This window comes from Poecilia latipinna, unplaced genomic scaffold (genome assembly GCF_001443285.1).
Source record: "Poecilia latipinna isolate Pla-1442-1.1 unplaced genomic scaffold, P_latipinna-1.0 Scaffold22, whole genome shotgun sequence".
In the NCBI taxonomy this organism is placed as follows: Eukaryota; Metazoa; Chordata; class Actinopteri; order Cyprinodontiformes; family Poeciliidae; genus Poecilia; species Poecilia latipinna.
The window spans coordinates 180,785-193,160 of NW_015112638.1; the positions used below are offsets into that span (position 1 = coordinate 180,785).

General features: G+C 40.0%; 1 long non-coding RNA gene across 1 annotated transcript; it reads right to left on the reverse strand.

The window, feature by feature from the left end:
* Window positions 1-6,798: 6,798 nt before the first annotated feature.
* Window positions 6,799-10,440, reverse strand: LOC106949580 (uncharacterized). Its single transcript, XR_001425404.1, has 2 exons — window positions 10,328-10,440; window positions 6,799-7,071 (listed from the first exon to the last, which is right to left on the reverse strand). It is a non-coding gene; the product is annotated as an uncharacterized LOC106949580 (long non-coding RNA).
* Window positions 10,441-12,376: the final 1,936 nt, after the last annotated feature.

Here is a 12,376-nt window from a genome sequence, read left to right on the forward strand (position 1 = left end):
TCTGACATTTTCTCACTAGCAAGTCAGCAGCATCAATATAAGGATTTTTCTTCTCTGTTGCAGTTTCCTGTCTGCTGGCACATGATGGGAACAGAAGTAGTAATATCAGGAATGAGGACATCTTAAATAGGGTGCATGTTTAACTCACACTTATTAAAGCCAGAAGTTGTCGGATTATTGGTGCAGCTGCAAAGCGCACATGCATCAGGTCTTCAGGCGGAGATGTCTGCGACAAAGAGAAGATGTCTGGCCACACTGCAAATGAGTTACTTCAAAAATACGACGGACTATGATTACCCATCAAAACAAACACTGCAACAACTGTGGGCTTACAAAAAGTTGCTGGGAACAAAGTAGGACAGAGCAGCTCTCTCTGAAAATATGAGGAAGACGACATCATGTTGCTAGAGGAAATTAAACAAACCCAGCACAATCCCCAGACTTTAATCCGGTAAAAGTCTGACCCGGTTATTTTCTTGAAAAGTCAAATTTTTAATTTCCTCTCTTTCTGTAGCATGGTATCAAATGTGATCAAATTTCTCCATGTTTTGCTCCAGAGTAAAAGGGACAGAATTCCCAATGCACTTGAGAGTAAGTAAATAAAAGCTGTTATATGAACTTTACTCACTTTTTTTATTTTATTTCAAACATAACCGTATATTCCCCTGTGAGCACCGTAGAACAGATGCGCTTGTTTAATTTGTCGTGTTATCTCCGAGCCTCGATATTACAGGATCTGGTTGTCAGGCGCTGATGGATGTGACTTTCATTAAACACTCACCAAACAGCCTTCCAACCGACTCCATTTGCAGCCGTCGCTAAAACATGCGATTTCTGACCATGAAATGCTCTTTTAGCAGACAAACGAGACTTGAAAGATGAGCGGGAAATGACGTTTCCTTTTCATTTTATTTTTTTCTTATAAAAATGTCAGTGAGGAGCCAATCACTTGAGATCAAAGCAGCAGGGAGAAAAATAAGAAAATACAGTGATGATACATGAGGTTCCCATGGGCTGATTAAAGACTGTAAGATTAGCCTGCAGGACTGTCACAAAGAGCAAAAACTGGTCCTTTGTATTAATGCACAATAATACCACAAACATCTGCAAGAAGAGACTCAGCTGAGTCATAGAAGGATGGACGAAAGAAAAAGCGTAACACATACAGCAGACAAACAGAAAAGACCTGGCGAAACAGCTACTGATGGCATATTTTAATATAGTTATCATGTTGTTGCAAAAATTTTATTTTGTCTGCCAAATCGTTTGTGTTTTTCTTTTTGCATTCTAACAGTGCCTAAACATCTGATCCAACTTATTTTTGAAGTTGTATGTTGCGTTCACCCAACAAAAGCTCATTTCCTGAGTTTAGAGTTTAGAAACGTCTTTTTTTTTTATCAGCTGAATGATTGCGGTCAGAGCTGAGTATTCTGCTCTGAAAATGATCAAAAACTGGGCAGCTAACATCAGAAAAGCAGCTAAGGTAAATCTGAGAACTTCAGAGAAGGGACGTCCTCATCGGTTTGGTCTTAATCAAAGCCTGTTTAAATGAACGGTAGAAGACTCAACTTCCACCATCTGTTGTGGTTTTACCCATATTAGTGCATCTAGATTATTTTTATCCGTCGTTGAGTGTCCTAAAAAGTGATACATGTATGCTGTTATAATTATTATTATTGTTATTGACAGTTAAACTATGTATTTATGTCTGTTAATTACCCGAGATTCACAATTGTATGCCTTGATAAGATTTTCAACAGTTTTTTCAAAATATCTCTGTGAGATTAAACTTTTCTCACGGTAATAAAGACTCATCTGGATGTCTCGATGATTGCTAATCATGAAGCCATATCTAATGTAAAAGGTCATTTATCAACTGTTCCAGTTTAAGTAAAAAAAACAACTTCTTTGCTACTTTTCAGTCAGGTTTCAACCACAAAACTGAGACTTTATTAGTAAAGGTTTCAAATGTCAGATTTGACACTGTGGATGTATCTGCATTAAAGGTTGGATTTGTATGTGTTCATGCCACTGCAATACAATCTTAACTTCATTCCAACATTTTTTTGCTAATAACTGCGGCTGAACATATTTTTTCCCCCCCACGTTTCTGTTGAGAATGCAACTCATACGTCCAAGCACCAGACATGTTCTGACAGTCTTGTACCAAGACTTAGACGACGCAAAAGTCAAATCGCTCTGACCTGCCTGCTCAAGCTAACCGCCTTCAATGGGAGTCATCTTCATGACGAGTACACGGGAAATTTTTCAGCCTATTGATTGGTAAAAGCAAGGAGAGTATGAGTTAAAAGGGGATCTGAAGGTGGGCTGACAGATGCAAGACACGAGCAGGACCTCGAGACGGAGAGACTGCTTTTGTTCTCTGTCAGGTTTGACTGAGGCCTACTCCGCTCAGAGGTGACTGTTGCTCTCTCCACTGGCCTCTAACCCACCCCGGAGATCACTCCACTCAACTCCACTGCCTCCTCTTTGATGCAACCAAGGGGGGTTATTGTGTAAACATTTTGCTCGAGCATTCGAGCATCTTAATCTTCCATAAGGTGATCTTTGGAGTGGAGCAGCGCAGGGTGCCGACGTTCAGAGGAACTCCCAGATGTAGGAAAGAAACAGGGAACGAAAAGAGGCAGAGGAAAAAAGAAGGGAGAGGAAAAAGAAGCAGGTTTGTGTACTTGCTAGAGTGCTGGGAGCTAGAGTTCACTACGGGGGCGTAAGTGTGTCAAGAAGAGCGCTTTTCCCCCGTCCGCAAGCCCCGGGCCCTCTCTGCAACATTAAAAAGCATAAACAGTCAATACTGAATGTAACTCAGAAAAAGAGCAAGAGAGGGAGCGTGGAGAAAAAAAAGGAAACAAGTACGAGAACGCAAGGGTGTTTCAAGCGTTACACAACACAGCGAGATCAGAGGAACAGAGGCTGGGCTATGGTGTATAGTTGCAAAGCTTTCTGATGGTGGAAGGGAGCCTCTCCAAGTGAATCATTCATTGCGGGCGGCAGGGGTGTAAATACGAAGGGGAGGGTTGAAGGAGTGCGGGATCAAGGAAATACACACCTGGTGCAAGACAGGGGTCAGATTGGACCCACTCAAAAGGAAAGGAAGCAGACAAAGGGAGCGAGTTGTTTTGGCATGCCTCCGTTTAGACAGCGGCACCGCTTCTGTTGGTGCGTTTGTGCAAAGCGGGACAGAACGAAGTAGGTAGAGGGGCGCATATGGTGGGAAGCTGCCTGTGCCGGTACGCATGCAGAAAACACATGCCTCCCGTGCCGATGAGAAAAAGGCTCGGATTGTTTGAAAAGTGAAAACACTTTGAAATATTCAACATTTTAGACTTCTTCCAGCTTCAAGATGTGAGGGTTTGTTTATTCGGGGCGCATTGTTCTCGCTCGTAAACTGCTCAAGAGTCTCAATCAGTCACTCCTCCTTTCTGTCTCTGACAGGTTTTCTTTTCTTTCTTTTTTTTTCAAATATCTCCCAAACACTCAACACCTGGCTGGCTGACTTTGCAGCTGAAATCAGGAGAGAAGTGTGTGCATGTGTGTCTCGTTTTTTTTTTTTTTTTTAAATCATCCATTCAGTCAGTTGTTGCGATGAATTCTTCCTCAGTAGTTTGTTCTTAATGGCAAATAGCTTCTGGGGGCAGATTGGTACTAACAGACCCACGATTGTTTCATATTTAACATCAGAAAAAATCTTGAATTACATCCTTTTGGTCCAGGTCTAGCCACCTTTCTGTTTGGTTAAGTTATTCAAACTTTGCATCTTATAAAATAAGATGAATAAATGGCATTTCTTTAGATTTTACTGGAGATTTTAAGTAATATATTGGCCAACTTTCACATATGCCTGATTTTGCTTTCTGTGCAGGAAACCACAACTAGGAGTCATTTCTGCTGGTTGTTTCAACGCTGTTGCTTTTAAAAATCAAACGTGAGCAAAAGAGCATCAGGTTAAGAATCACCTTAAATAAATATAAACTACTCTGAACCACATTCAAGATGTTTACGTTTTTATTTTCACATTTTATTAAATGCAAAGCCAGATGCTTGGACAGACGTCCCAGTGCCGTCCGTATATGATGTCAGATGAAACTACCCATTTCCTCAAGAGGATGTTTATAACAATTTGTGTCAATAAAAAGTATAAGTAAATAATCTATGTAAAGCTCTCTACACCAATGCAATGCAAGACTATAAGCTTGTACTGATACACAGGAGTTTTCTTGAGCTTCAGTGGAAAGTTCAAGAATGAACTTTAACTTAATTATTAACTTTAATTATCTCCCATGTGAAACATATAGGAGAATAGGAAGAAGAATAAGTGTTTTTGCCACAAATAAGACCCCAACTATACTTTGGTTGCATTAATCCAATTTAATTAAACTCTGGATAGTTTGGATAAAAAGTTTGATTCATTTGGGGTGGTGCATAATCAAACTCCTACTAACCTTGGCCTTGGCTCAGTTACAGTGAACTTTGCAGTGGTTTGAATGCATATGTGAACGCCAAGCGGACCAGAGGCCGCTCCAACAGCAGGAAGCGAACTACAGCGCAGAGCATTGTGGGTAAATACAACCAAAACAAACGTCCATGTCTGGTGCAGGCAGGAGAAACGGCTTGTGGGGAGAAGAGAAGGTAAAAAGCCTTCATGCAATGTGGTTAGATAAATATATGCAGGCGAATATATTTACATGGACATTTGATCTGTGTAGGACTCAGAGGTTAGTTAGAGAAAGTTAGTGAATACCATCAAGCTCTGAAGATTCAATAAAGTCCATCGTCTGGAAGTGGAAAGACTTTGGCACAACTGTAAACTTACCAAGTCATGACTGTCCATCAGAGAAGCAGTCAAGAGGTTCGCAATGCTCTCAACAACTAATGTAGCAAATGAACAACATGATCTCAATCAGATCAGATCTGTGGCTGGACTTCCACCCAGTGTGACGGAGCCTGAACCGTCTCACCAACAACGCACGAGAAAGACGTGAAGCTGTAACTGCTGCCATGAATTTTACAAAGCACTGACTCCAGAGATCTGATTAGAAATGCCCACCGCAAAAAACCTATTTCAGATTTTTGTATGTAAGAAATGGAGAAATCCTGTATCAGTTTCTTTCCACTTTACATTTTTGCAAAAAGCTGGAAGAGATTAAATTCTTTTGAGGCGCTTCAGCCAATTAGCTTTATGAAGGTTGAAATGTTCTTTCATTCTTTCTTTTTGCTGTATCTGTCAACTTAAAACCAACTTATCAAACTGTGCAGTTAAACTCCTCAAATGTTTGCATTTTTGTTTGTTATTAAATAATGAAAATATATTTGAGATCAAGTGAAATACAGCAGATGTGACCTAAAACATCAAATATATATTTTTTTTCCAAAATAAACTTTGTCCCTTGTCACAAAAAAATAAAAAAATCTCCTGGTTTATGGCTAAACAAAAAGTTACTTCACTGTAAAGTCGTGTTTGAGCCACTTTGCTGCCAGAGCTTCAGATTTTAAACATTTAGAGATGGAAACAATATCTATGAAAAGTTGAAGAAAAAAAAAGTGATTTCAACCCCAATGGAAAGGCCGTTTCTTTCTGTTGTCAAACAGAATGACTAAACATGCTCATTCACATGCTCCCAGGGTAGGATGTTATTAATTTATCACTGTGCTCACACACACACACACACACACACACACACACACACGCTTGCAATGATTGACAATGGGATAAATTTTATTTGAATATGGCTGACATGAATTATGTAACTACAGAGACTGTCGGCTTTGTTGCCTCCCTCCACGTCTTCGCTCTTCCTCCAAGATAACATACAGCTGATAATTTACAGTAGAATGCATTGTGAAAGTATAAAGACAGATATGGCGGCAACGCTCCCACCGAGAACAAAAAGCAGAGTTCTTCTGAGCAGGAGAGGCGAGAAGGTCGGCGTCGTGGCGAAGCTGCGATGAGGTCGGCTGGCTGACATTTTTCGACACCGGGAAAGTGATTTTTCTCAAGTTCTGCTCTGATGGTAGCAGTGTGGTTACTTAGTGGACTGGGTCAGGCCAAAGGAAAGAAAAAAAAAGAAAAAGAAAACACAACTGAGCACAAATGAAAGAAACAGAAAAAAATAAGCACAGCAACCCTCAGTATCTGATGTTGATAGCTGTGGCAAAATGCTGTCTTTGAAAGGCTTGAGGAAACAGACAATAGTATATTTTTTTTATTGTTGTTGCTGTTCTTCCAGGCGGCTAACATAAAAAAAAAAAAAACACAGTCTGATTGGTCTGAAAAAGACTGTCAAATGTCAAGCAGATATCAAACAGCAGACATGTTTTCTTTTAAAAAAAAAAAAAAAAGATCCCGGCAGAGGAGCAGCCTAACCTTTCAGCAGGTGAGAGTAAGCTAGTCAAGCCCATCATGAGCAACACCCCTCGCTCTTTTCACGGCTCTGATTCACATCTATCACCGTTGACACAAGTTGCTGAAATAAAACACTTCATTCTGGCGGTTTACACGCCATCTTTTTGGTAGTTTGCAAGAGACAGGAACTGTGCAGGAAGTAATTTGACTGCGAATATTCTTTAGGTTTTGGATCTAAAATTGCTTCAAGGGTTTTCTTCTTTACTCTCCCGTCTCATGTTTATTTTTCCACGTTGCTCGGAAAGATTTTCAGGATTGAGTCGTGTTTGTGGTTTTCCGGCTCTTGTCGCTGATGCCATTCTGCTCTTTCACGCTCGTACGAAAAAGCCGAGGTGTCAACGTCCCTGATTTCTTGTTTTTTAGTATGTGTGTGTGTGTTTTTTTTCCCCGAAGCGGCGAGACTTGTAGCTGCCCTTGTTTTCATGTGCTTCACTGAATCAATAATTACCGCTCAGTCACGCTGTTCAAACAAACTTCTGCACAACTTCCACATGAACTTGTAGTTCTATTCTTGATATTTATCTGATATTATTCAGAGAGAGTATTTCTGTTTCCATTTGTGCTCATTGCAGAGGGAGGCCATGGATCAGGTTGGAGCAGGACGGGATTCAGGGAGCTGCAGAGACACTTCAGCAGACAGCAGGGTGCGTCTGGAATTAAAGTTGCAATACAATAAAATCTACAGGAGGAAAATAATCCAGAACATTTGTAATTATATAGAAAATTCAACATATCTTTGCAGGGTTGTTTGTTTTGAGCACAGGTGCAAAACAACGTGTGGGTTTTCGCTTGAACTTTGGAGGTACAGGTTTTCAGATTTTTCCCAGTTTAAGCACCCAAGGCTGGAAGGGTTTCTGAATCCTCTTTCAATCTTACATCTTATTCAGTTCAAATTTAGAGGTTCTTTGCACGTTTCCACATTTATTTTGATGATTTGTCTTTATTGATGAGCTCCAAGTGGAGCTCCATGGATCTGTGCCTCAGGTATTTCCAGATTAACCTATTTGCTAATTTTTTTGTCGAACGTGATTCCAAATTACTCACGGGAAATTTTTTTTTGCCTATTTGCAGATTTTTTTTCCATTGAACGGATCTAAAATATTCAAAAGAAATTTCAGATTGAAGAGATGAAATGCATGCGAGTAATCCATAAAGAGTGAAGATAAAGAAAATGTTAAGATGTTATCCATCTGTAATAACGCCAAGACGGTTTCCCTTGTGAGTACTAATGCATATTAAAGGATATTTGGTGCTATTAATTGTTAAAAATAGGCAGATATAATAGTTGTTTCTGGATGTCTTGAAATCATTTCGTAGACAGTTCTGGTGCGTTATCCCTGTGAATAAACAGAAGTCCACTTTAAGAAATGTTGGGCTTGACTCTGGACATTTTTCAGCTCGATATTTTGAAACAAAAAGCCAAATCGCAGCAGAAACAGGAGCCTCTTCCATGCCCACCTCAGCTATGAAACCTAAATGTTGCAGAAAACAAATGCTGCTCTTTCCTCGAAAGAGGAACATGTGCAGCTAAATGTTGCACATATTCCTCTTTCGAGGAATGTGAATGATCTAGCTGGGGTTTGAAAGCAGGGACGCACCGATTACAGTTTTCTGGCGAATCACGGTTCACTGATATTTAAAATGCCTGAGTTGCTGGTCTGAATTTGGAGTTAATATCTTTCTCTTTTTTTAATAACTGACACTATCAGTTGTTATAATACGCCTTCAATCATATTTTATTTAACAATAAAACAGTACACACTTGCTTAATCTCAAATAGAAATAAAAAGTTTAGAGCTTTGCTGCCCAAACTAAATTAACTAAACTTTGAAATGCCACTTCCTTTCATCTTTCAGTTTCACATTTAAAAAAAAAATGTTCATAAGATTTCTACTAAGGTTGGTTTTACCTGCAAATATTGGCCAACTGCCAATCATCCAAAAGGAAATCAGAACAAATCAATTGACCGGCTGACCGGTGCTGCCATCCACCACTTTTACACCTATTACTAGTCCAGCATGGCTAAATCAAAGATCTCAATTTCCTCCTCAGCATCCTGACAAAAACTTGATGATTTTCTTTGCATGTCATCCACGACTGGACCAGAAGATCCCTGATATAGAGAGGTATCACCAAACATGCTTCTCTTTGTCACCCTCAACCCTGAGAAATGTCATATAATATCTTTTCCAAACCAACAAGAACACCCTCTAAAGTTCAAATTCCAGCTTGGAAAGTCAGAAGTCGCAGAAGAATTTGAATTTAACTCCCAATATGGCTGACTGCATGTAGACGGTGGTGAAAGTTTCCAATACAAAAGTATTTTCAAACTCTTTAGGGGAGATCCATCCGGTTTAAGGAGAAGCACACATAGTCCTCTAAAATATCCCTTTTCTATTATAGATTGCTAATGTAAATATTACCAAAACAAATGACTCCAACTGCATCCATTCCAGCTGAAATGCTCTGAACTCGAGTGTGACATCGTTCTCAGCTCTGACATCTGAGAAAAACTGAACTGAACAGAGCAGCACAAAGTGGAATCAAATTAGTAAACTATTTAGGTTGGATTTTTCAGATTTCATTAGCGTGACATAATGATACTGCGATATGATGACTTAAAGGTTTTGTACACATCGTTATCAGGGGATGCCAACAACTTTTCTGTGTCTGTGTATATAAAAATGCTTCTTTTTGTAATTTTCTTTAATTTGGTGTTTATACAAACTGTTTCAGTGATGTCGTGTTGAGATACTATGTGAGCAGTGAATCATCAACAGTAGGGAACAAAGCTGGGGGAAAATATCAACTTCCTGCCCGCCTTTCTCCACCTCAAGATTAATCTAATTTGGTCTTTATTGAGAGATGGATAACAGCAGTTTTGTTTTATTTATGTATGTTTTCTCTCCCTTTTTTTCCCCTCCCTGCTCCCTTCCTTTGTTGCTTCTCCTCGGCTCCCTCTGACAAAAGACAGCCAGCCTGCCAAGCCCGGTGTTGCTCTGGGACGGAGCTGTCAATCACTCCTGACGGCACCCTGACAACATGTACGTTAAAATTTCAAACGGGACTCAAAGGCGGCGCGTGACAGCCGAGCCTTTGAAAGTGGCTGTAGCGCTCGGCGACAGCCAGAGGAGCGCGGATGGAAAACAAACTAGAAAACAACAGTGCGGAGGGAGAAAAGGAAAGAAAGTCTGATATACAGAGAGGGGGGAAAAATAATAAAAGTCAAAAGCAAAACAGTGAGGAATGTGGGTCTTGATATGATGGAAACTGGCATTAGTTTCTCCCTTAGTGGATCATTGTTTTTTAATTTGGTTGGAATCCCTCCTGACAGACGCTCGCCGTCTTCCGGGAACGCTGCAGAGGGCCCATCCGGGGACGGCGGCACCTCAGAGGGCCTCGCTCACGTCTACCAAGGCTTCCTCTTTATGCATCTCGCTACCACATCTTCCAACAGAAAACAACTGTGCACCAATCTTAGCATACCTGATTGAATCTTGAGCATCTCTTTATTGCTTCACAGTTGACTCCCAGTAGAAACGGAAAGCAGACGGCATGAATCTAACATGTTCTGCATTAGGTATCGTGAAAGAAAACGGACAGCTCAATTTAGATTCCTACACTGCAAGCCTGAAAACAAACGTATGCCATATGAGCACACATTAGCTTATAGATCAGAGCACCGGCACCTTTTCAACAAGCAGCCCTGCACAAAGGCCCAGGCTGTGCCAGACCCTATGGTGGAACCACCATCTCTGCAGTCCTGCAGTTCCTGCTCCAATCATTCAGTCGGCGTCTACATAAACAGTTCAAAAACACACTCTGTGGATTTGAAACTGCTACAAAGCCACCAGATTATTGTCTGTCTGGTACTTTGTTCGACCATGTGTGTGTGTGTGTGCTTACCAAAGTTTGTTTGAAACAAGCTCAACCTAAAACAACAACTCTGACACCACAGCATGCGCCCGCAGCTACACTTGCGCGTTATGGACGAGCAGCATGAGAGCTGCTGCTGGGACACAGGTCGTGTCAGCCTGTTAGTGATTTGTTTTTTCTCCCCCCAACTCCTCCCTGTGGTAGAGCTTTGTCGAACCGCTGATAGGCGTCAGAACAAACAGGAGATGTGGCAGTGGCACACAAAGAGGCTGAGCCGCGTGAAATCGTGCCATTGTACGGCTCGTGTCTACATGCATAAGAGTCCGAGCTCGCGTCCAAACATATGCAAGCAAGCAGACGCGCGTACGAGCTGCTGGGAGCTTTAACAGTTGTGGAAAGAACTTGAAACAGGAACCCTGCAGACAGAAAATGCTCTGGCTTCTAGTGCCCTCTAGTGCCTGGAGCCGACTGGGAAACCGACTGGTTTTAGTTTCAACCAGTCAGAAACTGAAATGCACCAGTGTGAGTTTACTTCTGTATTCATATTCAGGTTTTTTTGTTGTTGTTGTTGTTTTCATTTTATTTTATTTTTTGTGTGTCTTTTATCAATCATGCCACATTTTCATTTGCTTTCATCATTTTTGTTTATTCCAGTAGACCAAATGATGCCAAAGACTATTTAATGTCAGGCCTATATTTAATATATACACTTATATTTAATTTATACTTTATTTTACAACTTTATTGTCTATTGTTCATTTCCACATATTTTCTGTCTTTTAGTCCACATACTGTGGTTTTTATTCTCATGTTTTTTTGTATTCATGATATTTTTAAATGTGCTTTTTACGTAAAATTGCTATATGATGATATGGATGATTTTGATATTGGTGACATGGCTTATCACCCAGGGCATCATTCCACATGAGGGCAGCACAAGCACCTGTAAAAGAAGCCTGGGCTGTATTTAGTCACAGGTTAAAATAAAAAATAAAAATAAACCCTGGTCAAACACGAGCTGGAGGTTTCCAAACTGAAGAAATATCTGAGAAACTGCACAATATTTTCACTGCTTTGTGACATTAAGATTATATTCAACTGAGTGTGAAAGTGGTCATATTTAAACTAACTAAAACAGGTGCTACTCAATGTTTCAAAGGTGTGCATATTTATATAATTAATGTCACATAAATTTAAGTGCAAATTTCTTAAACATGTTTAAAGAATTTCTGATACCGAATTGTAAAAATCACAGCTGTTCCTCCACATTCTGCCACATGGAATTAAATCTCCATGAAATGTAAAACTGGAAAACTAAAATTTGATTTTGGTTCTGATGCTTTTTTGTTCTCTTTAGTTTCCTTCTACACACTTAAATTATGTATTTGTCTTTATTGCTTTCAAATTTGAAATAAAACCTGCCTCTTCGATATAAATATGGCTTTAAAATCAACAGCTTTTGTTTTGTTTTATTTTAATGACAATAAAGTCATACGTCTTGGCGTTATTTTCACACTTTAGACTACTAAATAAATCATGTAAAGAATATTTGTATAAGAGCTGAAGCATTTCTTGATATTTTTTTTAAATACTGTGTAAATCAGTTTTAAAAAACTACAGATAGCAAAATGATCCAACAACCAATCAAAACCAAATCAAGGAAATAATATTTGGATATTCTGCTTAAATTTTTTTATGCAAAATCTTCCTAAAACCACTTAGGGGAAAAAACAAAAAAACGACTGAAACCGAGAAGTAAAATCTGATGCAGACTGTACTCTGCACCCTGTGCTGATGCAGCTCAACACATTTAGGCCGAGTGGAGTTTGTGGCAGCAGCTGGGTCCTCCGGTGTGAGGACCCCAATGTGGTCCTAATTCACTTTAATAAAGGAGGCTTTTTGCAAACCCCCTTCACATACTTTTTGTGCATGCATGATGGAAGCAGCAGAGGTGGGATTTGAGAGGCACCTCAAAGCTCTGATTATCCTGAGTGTCCCTGCCCAATAATGTTACCTGCTGGGACGGCAGCACTGCTCCTCTAAATAAATTGCAAGTGGCCTTGGGCAATGAGAGGAACC